Raw genomic sequence first — 14,731 nt, forward strand, 5'->3', positions numbered from 1 at the left:
TTCTGCACTGCAAAGGAAAAAATCAACAAAACTAAAAGGTAACCAACAGAATGGGAAAAGATACTTACAAATGACATATCAGACAAAGAGCTAGTATCCCAAAATCTATAGAGTTCACAAAACTCCACACCTGAAAAACAACCCAGTGAAGAAATGGGCAGAAAACATGAATAGACACTTGTCTAAAGAAGACATCCGGATGGCCAACAGGCACATGAAAAGACGCTCAACATCACTCCTCATCAGGGAAATACAAATCAAAACCACACTCAGATACCACCTCACGCCAGTCAGAGTGGCTAAAATGAACAAATCGAGACTATAGATGCTGGAGAGGATGTGGAGAAACGGGAACCCTCTTGCACTGTTGGTGGGAATGCAAACTGGTGCAGCCACTCTGGAAAACAGTGTTGAGGTTCCTCAAAAAATTTAAAATAGATCTATCCTATGACCCAGAGATAGCACTGCTAGGAAAAGAGCTAGGAAAGGGCCTAAAAGTCCATCAACTGATGAATGGATAAAGAAATTGTGGTTTATATAAACAATGGAATACTATGTGGCAATGAGAAAGAATGAAATCTGGCCTTTTGTAGCAACGTGCATAGAACTGGAGACTGTTATGCTAAGTGAAATAAGTCATACAGAGAAAGACAGCTACCATATGTTTTCACTCTTATGTGGATCCTGAGAAACTTAACAAAAGAGCATGGGGGAGGGAAAGGGGAAAAAACAAGTTACAGAGTGGGAAGGAGGCAAACCATAAGAGACTCTTAAAAATTGACAATAAACTGAGGGTTGATGGGGGGGGGGGTGGGAGGGAGGGGAAAGTGGGTGATGGGCATTGAGGAGGGCACCTGTTGGGATGAGCACTAGGTGTTGTGTGGAAACCAATTTGACAATAAATTTCATTTTTAAAAAAAGGAAAGGTATAACCCCCCTCTTTCCCTTTTGGAAATTGCAGAAGCTTAGGCCACATGATATCAGAATACACATAATCTCACTAATGGCAGGAAATAAAGAAGGCTGGGTGATTCATGGGCAATTCCGAGGGCTCAATACATAAAATTGGGCTGCTGGTTAAAAATTATTTGGGAATCCCAGTGAGTTCTCTTCTGTTTTCTACCTATGGAGCCTATAAAACCGATTCCCTAGCCCCTTTCCTAAATTACAACTTTACCACTCTGTTCCTATTCAAATGCCCACATGCAACAGTGCTTGTGGCAGCCTTTCTAAGATGAAGCACTATTCATCTTTGAGGGGGACACTCTCTGTGCTTGCAGGCAGTGATTGGTAGCACAGCACAGATGGGTAGGAAACTGTGTGTCTTCCACAGCAAACTGCTCACATAGTTTACTACCGAATATAAGTACAGAGGGTGTGTTTGGGGCAAAGAAATGCGGGTCTGTTGGAAATCCAAAACATTTCTGCATCCTCACAGTATAAGTGTTAGCTAATAAATCTCCACTTTCCAGCTTTGTTCCTCCAATAAGGACCATGAAAGACCTCCTTGTTTTAAGGTCCTCGACTCATAATAAATTTGAAACCTGTCAAGAGAAATCTCCCCACTAGCACTTTTCACCTCTCATCAAAAGAAAATTTTCAGAGAGAGGCCTAGAGATGATCCCAGTTATTCAAAGTAGCTGTTTAGGACATTCTTCTAACATTTCCAGAAGACCATATGCAGTGGGACAATCCTCCCGTAGCACAAACCAGCCTCTATTAGAGATCCCTGGTGGGGGCTAAGTAATGGGTGTTAAATAAATGCAATTTGTTACACTTATTATTTGTTTTGTAATCAAAAGCAGCTTAGGGCATGAAATCGGCATATTTTCTTTTCAAATACTCTTTATTAAAGAGTATTTTGCTCATGTACTTCTTATAACATCCTGACTTGCCCTAAGTAAGGCAAACTGCATATGTGTGAACATGAGCATTTTGCCCTAAAAAGAAAAATGACATTCCTCCTCCTCCTCCTCCTCCTCCTCCTTTTATTTTGGAAACCAGGTGACCTGCACAGCATCCTGGGCCTTTACTACCACTGCTAGACAAAAAAAAAAAGAGGTTAGGCTGAGGATCAGAAATAGCATGCAAGGTTTTTTTAAATTGTGGTAAAATACACATAAAATGTACCATCTTAACCATTTTTCAGTGTATAGATTGGTGGTATTACCTACATTCGCATTATTGTGCAAATATCACCACTATCCATCTCCATAACTCTTTTCATCTTGTAGAACTTAAATTTGGTGCATAGAAACTTTGAGCAAAACAACAGTGTTTGCATGGGCATCATGTTCACTGAGATAGCTGATAACTTTTACTATAGTCAAATATATTAAAAAAACTTTATATATATAATTAAAAACTTAAGAAACATACACAATAAAGAAAATACTCTTGCTAATATGTTCTCAAAACCATTACTAAAGAATAAAATGGGAAGGTCTGCAGAGAAGGTGACTCAGGGGTTTCATTCTGTCTGGAGGGTGGGCCCACCCCACCCCCTTCCTTCTGAGTGCTACAGCCCCCTGACACCAGCAATATAATCAGAATATTTCATCCTCAAGCAGCAGAATACACATTTTTTCCATATGGGGTGCATATGGGGTATTCTCCAGAATAGACCATATACTGGGTTACAAATAAGGACTCAACAAATATAAAAAGATTGAGATCATACCATGCATATTTTCCAACCAAGATGCTATGACACTTGAAGTCAACCACAAGAAAAAATTTGGAAAGACCACAAATACATAGAGGTTAAAGAACATACTACTAAAAAATAAATGGATTTTTTTTATTTTTTTAATGTTTATTTATTTTTGAGAGAGAGAGTGAGACAGAGCATGAGCGGGGGAGGGCCAGAGAGAGGGAGACACAGAATCAGAAGGGGGCTCCAGGCTCTGAGCTGTCAGCACAGAGCCCGACATGGGGCTCGAACCACAAACCGTGAGAACATGACCTGAGCCGAAGTCGGACACCCAACAGACTGAGCTATCCAGGTGCCCCAAAAAATAAATGGATATTAAAGAAGACATTTAAAAAAAATTTTTTAATGTTTATTTTTGAGACAGAGAGAGACAGAGCATGAGCAGGGAAGGGGCAGAGAGAGAGGGAGACACAGAATGTGAAGCAGGCTCCAGGCTCTGAGCTGTCAGTACAGAGCCCAACGCAGGGCTCAAACTCACAAACTGTGAGATCATGACCTGAGCCGAAGTTGGACGCTTAACCGACTGAACCACCCAGGCGCCCCTAAAGAAGACATTTTAAAAATACATGGAAAAATTAATGGAAAGCACATGGAAAAACATACTAAATACATGGAAAAGACGATTGTCTAAAACCTCAGGCAGTCTTAAAAAGGAAATATATGGCAATATAGGACTACTTCAAGATGAAAGAAAAATCTTAAATACACAACCAAACCTTACACCTAATGGATCTAGATAAAGAAGAGCAAATGACACCTAAAGCTAGCAGAAAGGAAATAATTAAAAAGAACAGAAATAAATATAGAAACAACAGCAACAAAAAATGCTAGAACAGATCCATGAATATAGGTGGCAGTTGAGAAAATTAACAAAATTGATAAACTCATAGCCAGATTTATCAAAAGAAAAGAAAGGGCCCAAATAAAATCATGAATGAAAGAGGAGAGATCACAACCAATACCATAGAAGTACAAACAATTATGAGAATATCATGAGCAATTAAATGCCAATAAATCGGGCAATCTGGAAGAAATGGATAAATTCCTAGAAACATATAAACTACCAAAACCCAAACAGAAATAAATTTAAAAATTTGAACAGGCCCATAACCAACAAAGAAATTGAATCAGTTACCAAAAATCTCCCAACAAACAAAAAGTCCAGGGCCACATGGCTTCCCAGGGGAATTCTACCAAACATTTAGAGAGTTAGTACTTATTCTTCTCAAACTCTTCCAAAAAATAGAAGGGGAAGGACAACTTCCAAACTCATTCTAAGAGATGAGCATTACCTTGATTCAAAAATCAGACAAAGACCCCACCAAAAAGGGGAATTACAGGCCAATATCCCTAATGAAAATGGATGTAAAAATTCTCAATATGATACTAGCAAATTGAATCCAACAGTACAGTAAAAGAATTATTCACCACAATCAAGTGGGATTTATTCCTGGGCTGCAAAGGTGGTTCACTACTTGCAAATCTATCAATGTGGTACACCACATTAATTAAAAAAAGGATAAGAACTATATGATCCTCTCAGTAGATACAGAAAAAGCATCTGACAAACTACATACACCATTCATTTTTTATAAAAATCCCTCAACAAAGTAGGGATAGCGGGAACATACATCAACATCATAAAGGCCATATATGAAAGACCTGCCACAAATATCATCCTCCATGGGAAAAAACTGAGAGCTTTCCCCCTAAGGTCAGGAACAAGACTCTCACCATTATTACTTAACATAGTACTGGAAGTCCTGGCCTCACCAATAAGACAATGAAAAGAAACAAGAAGCATACAAATCTGCAAGGAGGAAGTCAAATCTTCATGATGTGATACTCTATGTAGAAAACCTGAAAGACTCCACCAAAAAAAATTGCTAGAACTGACACACGAATCCAGCAGAGTCACAGGATACAAAATCAATGTACATAAATCTGTTGCATTCCTATACACCAATAATGAAGCAGCAGAAAGAGAAATCAAGGAATTGATCCCATTTATAATTGCACCAAAACCATAAAATACCTAGGAATAAACCTAACCAAAGAGGAAAAATATCTGTACTCTGAAAATTATAGAACACTAATGAGAGAAATTGAAAATGACTCTGAGAAATGGAAAAACATTCCATGTTCATGAATTAGAAGAAGCAAATATTGTTAAATGTCTATACTATCCAAAGCCATCTACACATTTAATGCAATCCCTACCAAAATAACACCAGCATCCTTCACAGAGCTAGAACAAACAATCCTAAATTTTGTATAGAACCATGAAAGACCCCAAATAGCCAAAACAATCCTAAAAAAGAAAAGCAAATCTGGAGGCATCACAATTCCAGACTTCAAGCTATATTACAAAGCTGTAGTCATCAAGACAGTATGCTACTGGCACTAAAACAGACACATAAATCAATGGAAAAGAATAGAAAACCCAGAGGTGTACCCATAACTATATGGTCAACTAATCTTTGCAAAGCAGGAAAGAATATCCAATGGAATAAAGGCAGTCTCTTCAACAAATGGTTTTGGGAAAACCGGGCAGCAAGATGCAGAAGAATGAACCTCGACCACTTTCTTACACCATACACAAAATAAATTCAAAATGGATTAACAACCTGAATGTGAGATAGGAAACCATCAAAATCCTAGAGGAGAACACAGGCAGCAACCTCTTTGGCATTGGCCATAGCAACTGCTTACTAGACATGTCTCCAGAGGCAACGGACATAAAAGCAAAAATGAACTATTGGGACCTCATCAAGATAAAAAGCTTCTGCACAATGAAGGAAATAAGCAACAAAACCAAAAAGCAACCTACAGAATGGGAGAAGATATTTGCAAATGAAATCTCTGATAAATGGTTAGTATCCCAAATCTGTAAAGAACTTAAGCTCAACACCCAAAAGCAAATAATCCAGTAAAGAAATGGGCAGAAGACATGAACATTTTTCCAAAGAAATAATACAGATGACTAACAAACACAGGAAAAGATGCTCAACATCACTCATCAGGAAAATACCAATTAAAACCAAGATGAGATACCACCTCACACCTATCAGAATGGCTAAAATTAACAACACAGGAAACAGCAAATATTGGCAAGGATGTGGAGAATGGGGAACTCTCTTACCCTGTTCGTGGAATTGTAAATTGGTGCAGCCACCCTGGAAAAAAGTATGGAGATTCCTCAAAAAGTTAAAAGTAGAACTACTCTAGGACCCAGCAATTACATTACTAGGTGTTTACCCAAAGGATACAAACATACTAATTCAAAGGGCACATGCACGCTGATCTTTATAGCAACACTACCAACAATAGCGAAATTATGGAAGGAGCCCAAATGTCCGCTGACTGAAGGATGGATAAAGAAGAGATGGTATATATACATGCAATGGAGTATTACTCAGCCATCAAAAAGAATGAAATCTTGCAACGATGTGGATGGAGCTAGAGTGTATTATGCTAAGCAAAATAAGTCATCCAGAGAAAGGCAAATACCATATGATTGCACTCATATGTGGAATTTAAGAAACAAAACAGATGAACATAAGAGAAGGAGAAAAAAAGAGACAGAGGAAGGCAAACCATAAGAGACTTTAACTCTAGAGAACAAACTGAGGGTTGATGGAGGGGAGGTGGATAGGGGATGGGTTAAATGCGTGATGGATATTAAGGAGGTCACTTGTAGTGATGAGCACTGGGTGTTATATGTAAGTGATGAGTCCTAAATTCTACTCCTGAAACTATTATTACACTGTATATTAACTAACTAGAATTTAAATTAAAAATTGAAACAGAAAAGGAAAAATAAAATGGAGTGTGGAAATACCAGTTTTGATTAATTTGATACTTTGTTCTCTTGATGTTTTTGTATGTTAACTTCAGATTTTTAATCCACCAATATAAAGCTGTAGTTAAGAAATGTAGGGGAACAATCATGTGAGATAAGTAGTTCTTGAGACTAAAGACTATACAGTTTAGAACTTTTGTGATACAACATAAATTCAGCTCTAGAAAATATGTCCATTGGAATTCTGATCCATTGATCTATGTGTCCATTTTTGTGCCAGTACCATACTGTTTTGATTACCACAGCTTTGTAGTATATCTTAGAGTCTGGGATTGTGATACCTCCATCTTTGTTTTTCTTCCTCAATATTGCTTTGGCTATTTGGGGTTTTTGTGGTTCCATAGGAATTCTAGGATTGTTTCAGTTCTGTGAAAAATGTTGTTGGAATTTGGTAGGAATTACATTAAATGTAGATTTTTTTTGGCTACTATTGACATTTTAACAATACTGGTTCCATGAGCATGAAATGTCTTTCCATTTGTTTGTGTCGCCTTTAATTTCTTCCATCAATGTCATAGTTTTCAGAGTACAGGTTTTTTACCTTCTCTCTTTTTTTGAGAGAGAGAGAGGAAGTGAGAGAGCATGTGCATAAGCAGGAGAGGGGTAGAGGGAGGGAGGGAGGAAGGGAGAGGGAGAGAGACAGAGAGAGAGACAGAGAGAGAGAGAGACAGAGAGACAGAGAGAGAGAGAATCTTAAGAATACTTCACACCCAGGACAGAGCCCAATGTGGGGCTTGATTTCACAACCATGAGATCATTACCTGAGCAGAAATCAAGAGTCAGATGCTTAATGGATTGAGCCACCCAGGCACCCTACCTTCTTGTTTAAGTTTATTCCTAGGTATTTTATTATTTTTGGTGCAATTGTAAATGGAATTGTTCTCTTAATTTCTCTTTCTGTTACTTCATTATTAATGTATAGAAATGCTACAGATTTCTGTGTATAAATTTTGTATCCTGTGACTTTACTGAATTTATTTATTACTTTTAGTAGTTTTTTGGTGGAGTCTTTAGGGTTTTCTATATACAGTATCATGTCATCTACAAAGAGTGAAAGTTTCACTTTTTTCTTACCAATTTAGATGCCTTTTATTTGTTTTTCTTGTCTGATTGCGGTGGCCAGGACTTCCAGTACTATGTTGAATAAAAGTGGTAAGAGTGGTCATCCTTGTCTTGAGTCAAAAAGGCTTTAAAGAGAAGATAGTTTGGGGTACCTGGGTGACTCAGTTAGTAAAGTATCTGACCCTTGGTTGCGGCTCAGGTCACAATCTCACAGTTTGTGGAATTGAGCTTTGCATCAGGCTCTGTGCTGGCAGCATGGAACCTGCTTGGGTTTCTTTCTTTCCCTCTCTCTCCTCTGCTCCCCCTCTTGAGCTATCTTTCTCTCTCTCAAAATAAATAAATAAACTTTAACAAAAAAGAATAGATAGTAACATAAAGAAGACATCAGTATATCAGATTGAGAGAGAAAAAAGAATTCACTGCAGGAAGTGAGGGAGAGCGCTAAATCTAATCCATCTAGTGTAAGGGTTGCTTACAACAAAATTCGGTTGACAATTACAACAGACTCTTAGAAATGTAGAAGTACTTAAGGGTTATTGAAAGACGACTGTCCCAAGAGTTAGAGACTCTGGCCACTTCTCATTATCATCAATGTCATTAACTATGATGTAGCCATGCCTATCTCCTGGGTCTTTCTTTAACTATTAAGTGGGTAGATTAAGTTGAAGAAAATAAAATATAAAATTTTCCTTGGCAAATTATACAACATCCCTCTTAACTGCATCAAAAGATAAGACTATTCTTTTTATCAGTGCAGACTCTCTTTTAACATAAGTCTAAGTGCAGACATGATCTTATCCCCAGAAAGCCCTAAAAATTGCATTTAGAAAATTGTTAGAAATAAACAAATTTGACAAAGTTGCAGAACACAAAGTCAAAAAGTAAAAATCAGTTGCATTTGTATACACTAACAATAAAAAACCTGAGCCTGGGTGGCTCAGTCAGTTGAGCATCCCACTTTGGCTCAGGTCATGATCTCACAGTTTGTGAGTTCAAGCCCCATGTCAGGTTCTGTACTCAGAGCCTGAAGCCTTCTTCAGATTCTGTGTCTCCTTCTCTCTCTGCCCCTCCCCTGCTTGTGTTCTGTCTCTCTGTCTGTCAAACATAAATGAACATAAGAAAACTTTTTTAATCTGAAAAAGGAAACAAAAAAATTCCATTTACAATAGCATTTAAAAAATAAATACAAATAAACTTCATGAAAAGGTGGAAGGGTTTCACACTGATCTTCAAAATACTGCTGAAAGAAAGTAAAGACATGAATAAGCATAAAGATATACTGTGTTCATAGATTGGAAGATTTAAAATTAAGATGTCAATACTAGTCTAAATGATCTACATACTTAAGTCAATACTTACCAAAATCCCAATGGCATTTTTTTACAGAAATTGATAAATCAATCCTAAAATTAATATGGAATTTTAAGAGACACTAAATAGCCAAAGCAGTATGAAGTTGGATGGCTCATACTTCCGGATTTCAAAACTTACTACAAAGCTACAGAAATCACGTCTGGATATATATCCAAAAGAATGGAAAACAGGGTCCCAAAGAGATATTTGTATGCCCATGTTCAGAACAGCAGTATTTATAATAGCCAAAAGGTAGCCTGAGTGTTCATTGTGGATCAAAGGATAAACAATGTCCTATACACATACAGTGAAATATTGTCTTTTTAAATTTTTTTTAACGTTTATTTTATTTTTGAGACAGGGAGAGACAGAGCATGAACAGGGGAGGGTCAGAGAGAGGGAGACACAGAACCGGAAGCAGGCTCCAGGCTCTGAGCTGTCAGCACAGAGCCCGAGGCGGGGCTCGAACTCACGGACTGCAAGATCGTGACTTGAGCCGAAGTCGGACGCTTAACCGACTGAGCCACCCAGGCGCCCCATTATTCTGTCTTTTAAAAGGAAGGAAATTCTAACACATGCTGCAACATGGATGAACTTTAAGGACATCATGCTAAGTGAAATAAATCAGTCACAAAAAGACGAATACTGTATGATTCTATGTGTATGAGGTGTTTAGAGTAGTCAAATTTATGGAAGTGGAATGGTGGTTGCCAGGGGAAGGGGGGAGGGAGGAGGAGTTGTTATTTAATGTATATAGAATTTCAGTTTTGCAAGATAAAAAAAAAACTTCTGGGGATTGCACAACTGTGAATTTTCTTAACACTACTGAACTGTACACTTAAAACAGGTTAAGATGTAAATCTTATGTATATTTTACCACAATTAAATTTTGTTTAAAAATGCACAGTAGCAGAGGTGTAGGCTTCTTTGTGCCATGTTGATTCTCAGTTCCTTTAAAGACTTATCTAATTCCCCATTTGCTCCAAGAGGATGGACATATCTAATGTATCCCAGCCCATAATAATCTTTCCCATTTTAATATTCAATATATATGGCACCTAAGAATTTTGAATGATGCCCATCCCAAATCCTACCTTCTGTATCAAAGTTTTGCCATTTCACTTTCATGCCTTAAGAACACCCCAGCACCAATCTACAAAACAATGAGATTCCAAGGAGAAAAGATTAGGGAAGGAGTTTTAGTAATATCAAGAAATTTTTAAAAACAAGAGTAATAACAAAACACTTGTTATTAAGACATTCTAATTAAATGAGGAACCACTTGGCAATTATTCAGCTATTAACAAAACTTCAATTTCCCAACATTCTATCTTTTCAAGGCACACCTCAAGCCTCATATTCTCTATGAAACTGCCTATTTCCTTCCTCCCTACAAAACTGTGTTGCTTTGTTTAATGCTGGTATTGTAAGCCCTACAAAATTGTACATTCTTCTAGGTTACAGACATTGCCTTAAAAAAATCATTGTGTCTCCACCACACCCTCAAGCATTTCACAAAGTGTCCTATGTATAGATACCGCTTGATTTATGAAGTCAGTTCCTAGCCAGTTTTCCCTCACCCATTTGCCATGAGAACTATTTCAACTCTCTCAGATCCCTCTCCAAATTTCACTTGCTTAATGAAGCCATTCCAAAAAGGCAGTGAATTGGACTTCAGGGACATAACAATGAAAATTGAAAGAAGCTGCCGACCACATCACTTTAGTATAAATCATTTATCCTCCACCGGGTACTTTTTACCCTTGCAATTTGTCAGTCTTACCTTGATTGTCAGCTCATGAAACTCAAATTACATCTCTATATGCATTTCTTCATCTGTAGCTGGATAATTGATATCAGTTATCATACATTTACTCACTGTAAAAATTTCCCCAGGCCCCTAATTCTCTGGACACCTTGTGCTTGTATATTCAATATTATCTGGTAATACTGGATGCGGGCAATGTGAGGAACAAGAGAGAAGAGAATCGACTTCATGTTTTAGCTTTAGTTTTATTAACTCTGTAATTATGAGCAAGTCATTTTTTGATTTTAGGTCTCAATTTCTCCACTTATTAAAAATAATAATAACAAAGGGATTTCTAAATTCACTTCTTCATTCAAGCTGCCATTCAACAGAGCCAAAAATATGTTGATTTAAATAAAAGTTTATATCCCCCTTACAGTCCAGAGGTAGCCAGCCTAAGGCTAGTAGGATGTCCTGCTGTACCTAACAGATGGCTTCTATTCTGAGTCTACAGTGTCTTTTCAAGCTGCCACCATTACGTCTGTATCCTAGGCAGATGGAAGGAGAAAAGGTCAAGGGTAGTCCATATCCATTCCTTTTATGATCATGATCTGGAAGTATTGGCTCACCTTGCATTGGCCAGAACTTGATCACAAGGCCATGAAAAGGATGATGAAAAATGTAGTCTCTTACCACAGTGACCAACCAAAACTCAGGTGCACTTTCCTTAAAGAAAGAATGTTTAATCCAGTAGACCACATAATTTATGGCACTAACTAGAATGTTAAGAACTCTGAAGAGTCTGAGATTTTATGCCACTTGAAAAATAACAAGTTTACCTGGCACAGGCTCACAGATACTGGCAAAAGACACAGGACCCCTGGGTCAGAGACAAAGATTTACTACACATGGCTCTGCAGATAGCGTGTGCATCACCATATTTGCATCAGTTTACCTTGGCCTCTGAAGTCCCACAAGGGCAACGCCGAGGGGCTTGGATAGATACCTACACACAGAACCAGGTGTGTTACAGAAGAGGAAATTTGAACCCAAATCCTAAAAGAGCCTTACATGTCTGTCTGCCTCTTGCTCTGGAGAGAGGCACATTTTCTGTCTTCCAAGGCTATTAACTATATAAACATCCTTAAAAAGATAGTCCAGAACAAAGAAGTTATTGCCTCACTCGTGGGATGTTCAGAAATATGAGAGACACATAGCAGATTGTCTCCCAACATAGGACACTATTAAAGACACAGGAGGCTATTACTAATCATACTGGGGCAAACACGAATGAGGACTTTTCCAGAGAAACCAGGACATGCGTTCATCTCAATATCAGCGGATACTTAACAATCTCTGCTACATATTCTAATTCTGTAGTATGTGCCATCTGACGGAATAATATAAAGGCCACCAGTTCTTTAGGGATTGGATGCATATAAAGATAACAGTGTCCAATGTAGACATTTTCCAGTTATCACAACTGGTTCCTTAAAATAAATGCCTCTAGGGGCGCTGGGGTGGCTCAGTTGGTTAAGCATCTGACTTTGGTACAGGTCATGATCTCACTGTTTTTGAGTTTCAAGCCCCGCATCAGGTTCTATGCTGACAGCTTGGTGCCTGCTTTGGATTCTGTGTCTCCCTCTCTCTCTTCCCCTCCCCAGCTCTCTCTCTCTCTCTGTGTCAAAAATAAACGTTAAAAATAAAATTTAAAAAAAAATAAATAATAATAATAATAATAAATAAATGCCTCTAGCATTAGATCTCAAACGGATTTCATGTGTTATAATATGAATGCTGTGTAATTTAGTGTGAGGGCTCTAGACTAGGACACCAGGCACCTGAGATCTAGGGTCAGATTTTCTATTAACTCAACTTCTGATCTTGGGTGTATCACTTAACATCTTTTAACCTCAATTTATTTATTCTGTATAATGAATTATTAATGCTTTTTCTATCTATCTCAAGTTTCACTTGAACCCAGCCACTGACCATGGTCTAGTAACCCGAGGTGAATCTAGGTCATTGGATAAGCCCCTGGCTCAAAGGTCAATAGTTCCACTAATGCTCCAGGCCCTTCTTGCCTCTTTTAGAAGATATTCCTTGTTTGAACCACCCAAATACAAGGAAATGTTCTTTCTCTTAAATCTGTCAAGTTTTGGTCTGATTTTTAAATAAATTCAACAGCAGCTAAGTGATTTAGTTACAGCTTGTTTCCAGTTAGGTTAACCTAGATCATAGTTTTCATCTCACATAGCAATCATAGTGACGATTCTAGAAAACTGTATAAGAAATTTCTGAGCCTGTAGCCATATGGGGACAGGAGGAGAGATTAGGTAGAACTTGTGCCAAATATTTCCATCCGTGATCTGAATTTCCCCTCCTTATTTGCTGCTATTTGATCCATTCCTTTTCATCTAACTGCTTCAAAAGACAATTAAAGAGTGAGAATCTCTTTAATCACCTCTTCAATAAAGACCCAAGAAACACTTTATCTAGTATATTATCTCTTTTTTTATCCATGACCTACAGTTAGTTCCACTAATTCTTTGGTGGTTTCTTTTTTTTTTTTTTTTTTTTTTTTTGCCTTTCATGTTTCAATTATTTTTTAATACAGTTTTCCCCTGGTATCCCAAAGTAGAGCATTCCCAAAAAAGCCAAAATGACACAAAGCCAAGAAGCAATTGCCATTTATAGTGAAAATTTTTTGAGCATTCTTAAACCCAAAAAATAACCTCTTTCAGGTTCCTTGCTAACAGATGCACAATATAAATCAGGATAAAGCACAGATGCTCCTAGATAGTTCAAAGCTCTGGCGGCTGGATGCTGAGATGCCAAGTGTGGTTCCCTGGGAAGGTGCCGGGTGGCGCCACTCTCACTGGTCCACTGTGCGCTGCCCCTAGACAGCTTGCCGCAACCAAAAGCTGAATAATATCTTTGCTTTTCACCTTTTTGGTAAAAGCAAAACTCCTCTCCAGATTTCTTTCAGTTAGTAAAAGTGAAGTGGCCTAATGCAAATTCGAAAAGTGGGGATACTCGTATTGGTTCTGAAGTCTTTGGCTTTGGCGTTGGAGATGGGGTGGGGAGGAGTCTGCCAATATGCTAAATTCTGGTCTTTAACTTTGCCATATTTCCGTCTTCCTCATTTCATTTTCAAACCTTTTTTTTTTTCTTTTTTTGCTTACAATTGTCTCTTTGCAAATTAGTCCTGTAGGATTTCCGTTTAAAGAACTTGTCTAGATCTAAGCTTCCCATTGTGATAGTTTCGAACAGGGACTCTGGGCTTCCTGTGCATTTTTCATGTTAAATTTTCTTTTCAATATCTTCCTAATTAATGTCTTTATTTTATAACAATGCCCTATTTATAATTTAAATTTTCATTTAACTTTCTTCATTTTTTATTCAAAGTCATAAATGCAAATGGTTTAAAAAGCAAAAAGAACAGAAGAATTTATAAAGAAAACTAAGAATTCTCTCCATGCTTCCCTACCCACAGAGTCTGGAGCCCCACAGGCTAACACTTCTAACCGCTTACTTTTTGTTTTTCTGGGGCTCACCTCCAGATACTTAATTAGCACATTTATACCTCTGCTTCTTGGCTATTGGCCTCCTGCTGTGGTCGATGAGGATTTTGCTCACTAACACAATTCCCTACCTCCACAACTATATATAAAACTATACAATTTGTTACCATAGTTTCTCCTCTGCAGATCTCTGAAATAACAACAAAATTTGTTAAAACTCCATTTCTTGGTCTATAAATTATGAACAATGCATCTTAGTTACCCACTTCATAAGACGATAAGATACAAAGTTCCTATCCTTCTCCTCTCTCCCCTCCTAATAATAATAATAATAATAATAATAATTTGCTATCTTATTTTTCTGGAGCATCTCCCATCTCTGTCTACTTTATCTATACTTTTAATAACAAGGTGGCTACTGGTTACAATCTGTTCTATAGTCTTAGTACAATTTTCCATGATTGGTCCAA

General features: G+C 37.7%; 1 long non-coding RNA gene across 2 annotated transcripts in view; it reads right to left on the minus strand.

Moving 5' to 3' along the window:
* The window catches only part of LOC123381441, a 308,159-nt gene that overhangs the window by 75,089 nt on the left and 218,339 nt on the right, over window positions 1-14,731 (minus strand). The window contains exon 4 of one of the 2 annotated variants that reach the window (XR_006588416.1): window positions 9,692-10,143. The exons of the other annotated variant lie outside the window; for it this stretch is intronic. This is a non-coding gene — a long non-coding RNA (uncharacterized LOC123381441). Of the gene's footprint in view, window positions 1-9,691; window positions 10,144-14,731 lie in introns of those variants that run through there. 2 annotated transcript variants of the gene reach the window in all.

The sequence above is a fragment of the Felis catus genome, chromosome D3 (assembly GCF_018350175.1).
Source record: "Felis catus isolate Fca126 chromosome D3, F.catus_Fca126_mat1.0, whole genome shotgun sequence".
In the NCBI taxonomy this organism is placed as follows: Eukaryota; Metazoa; Chordata; class Mammalia; order Carnivora; family Felidae; genus Felis; species Felis catus.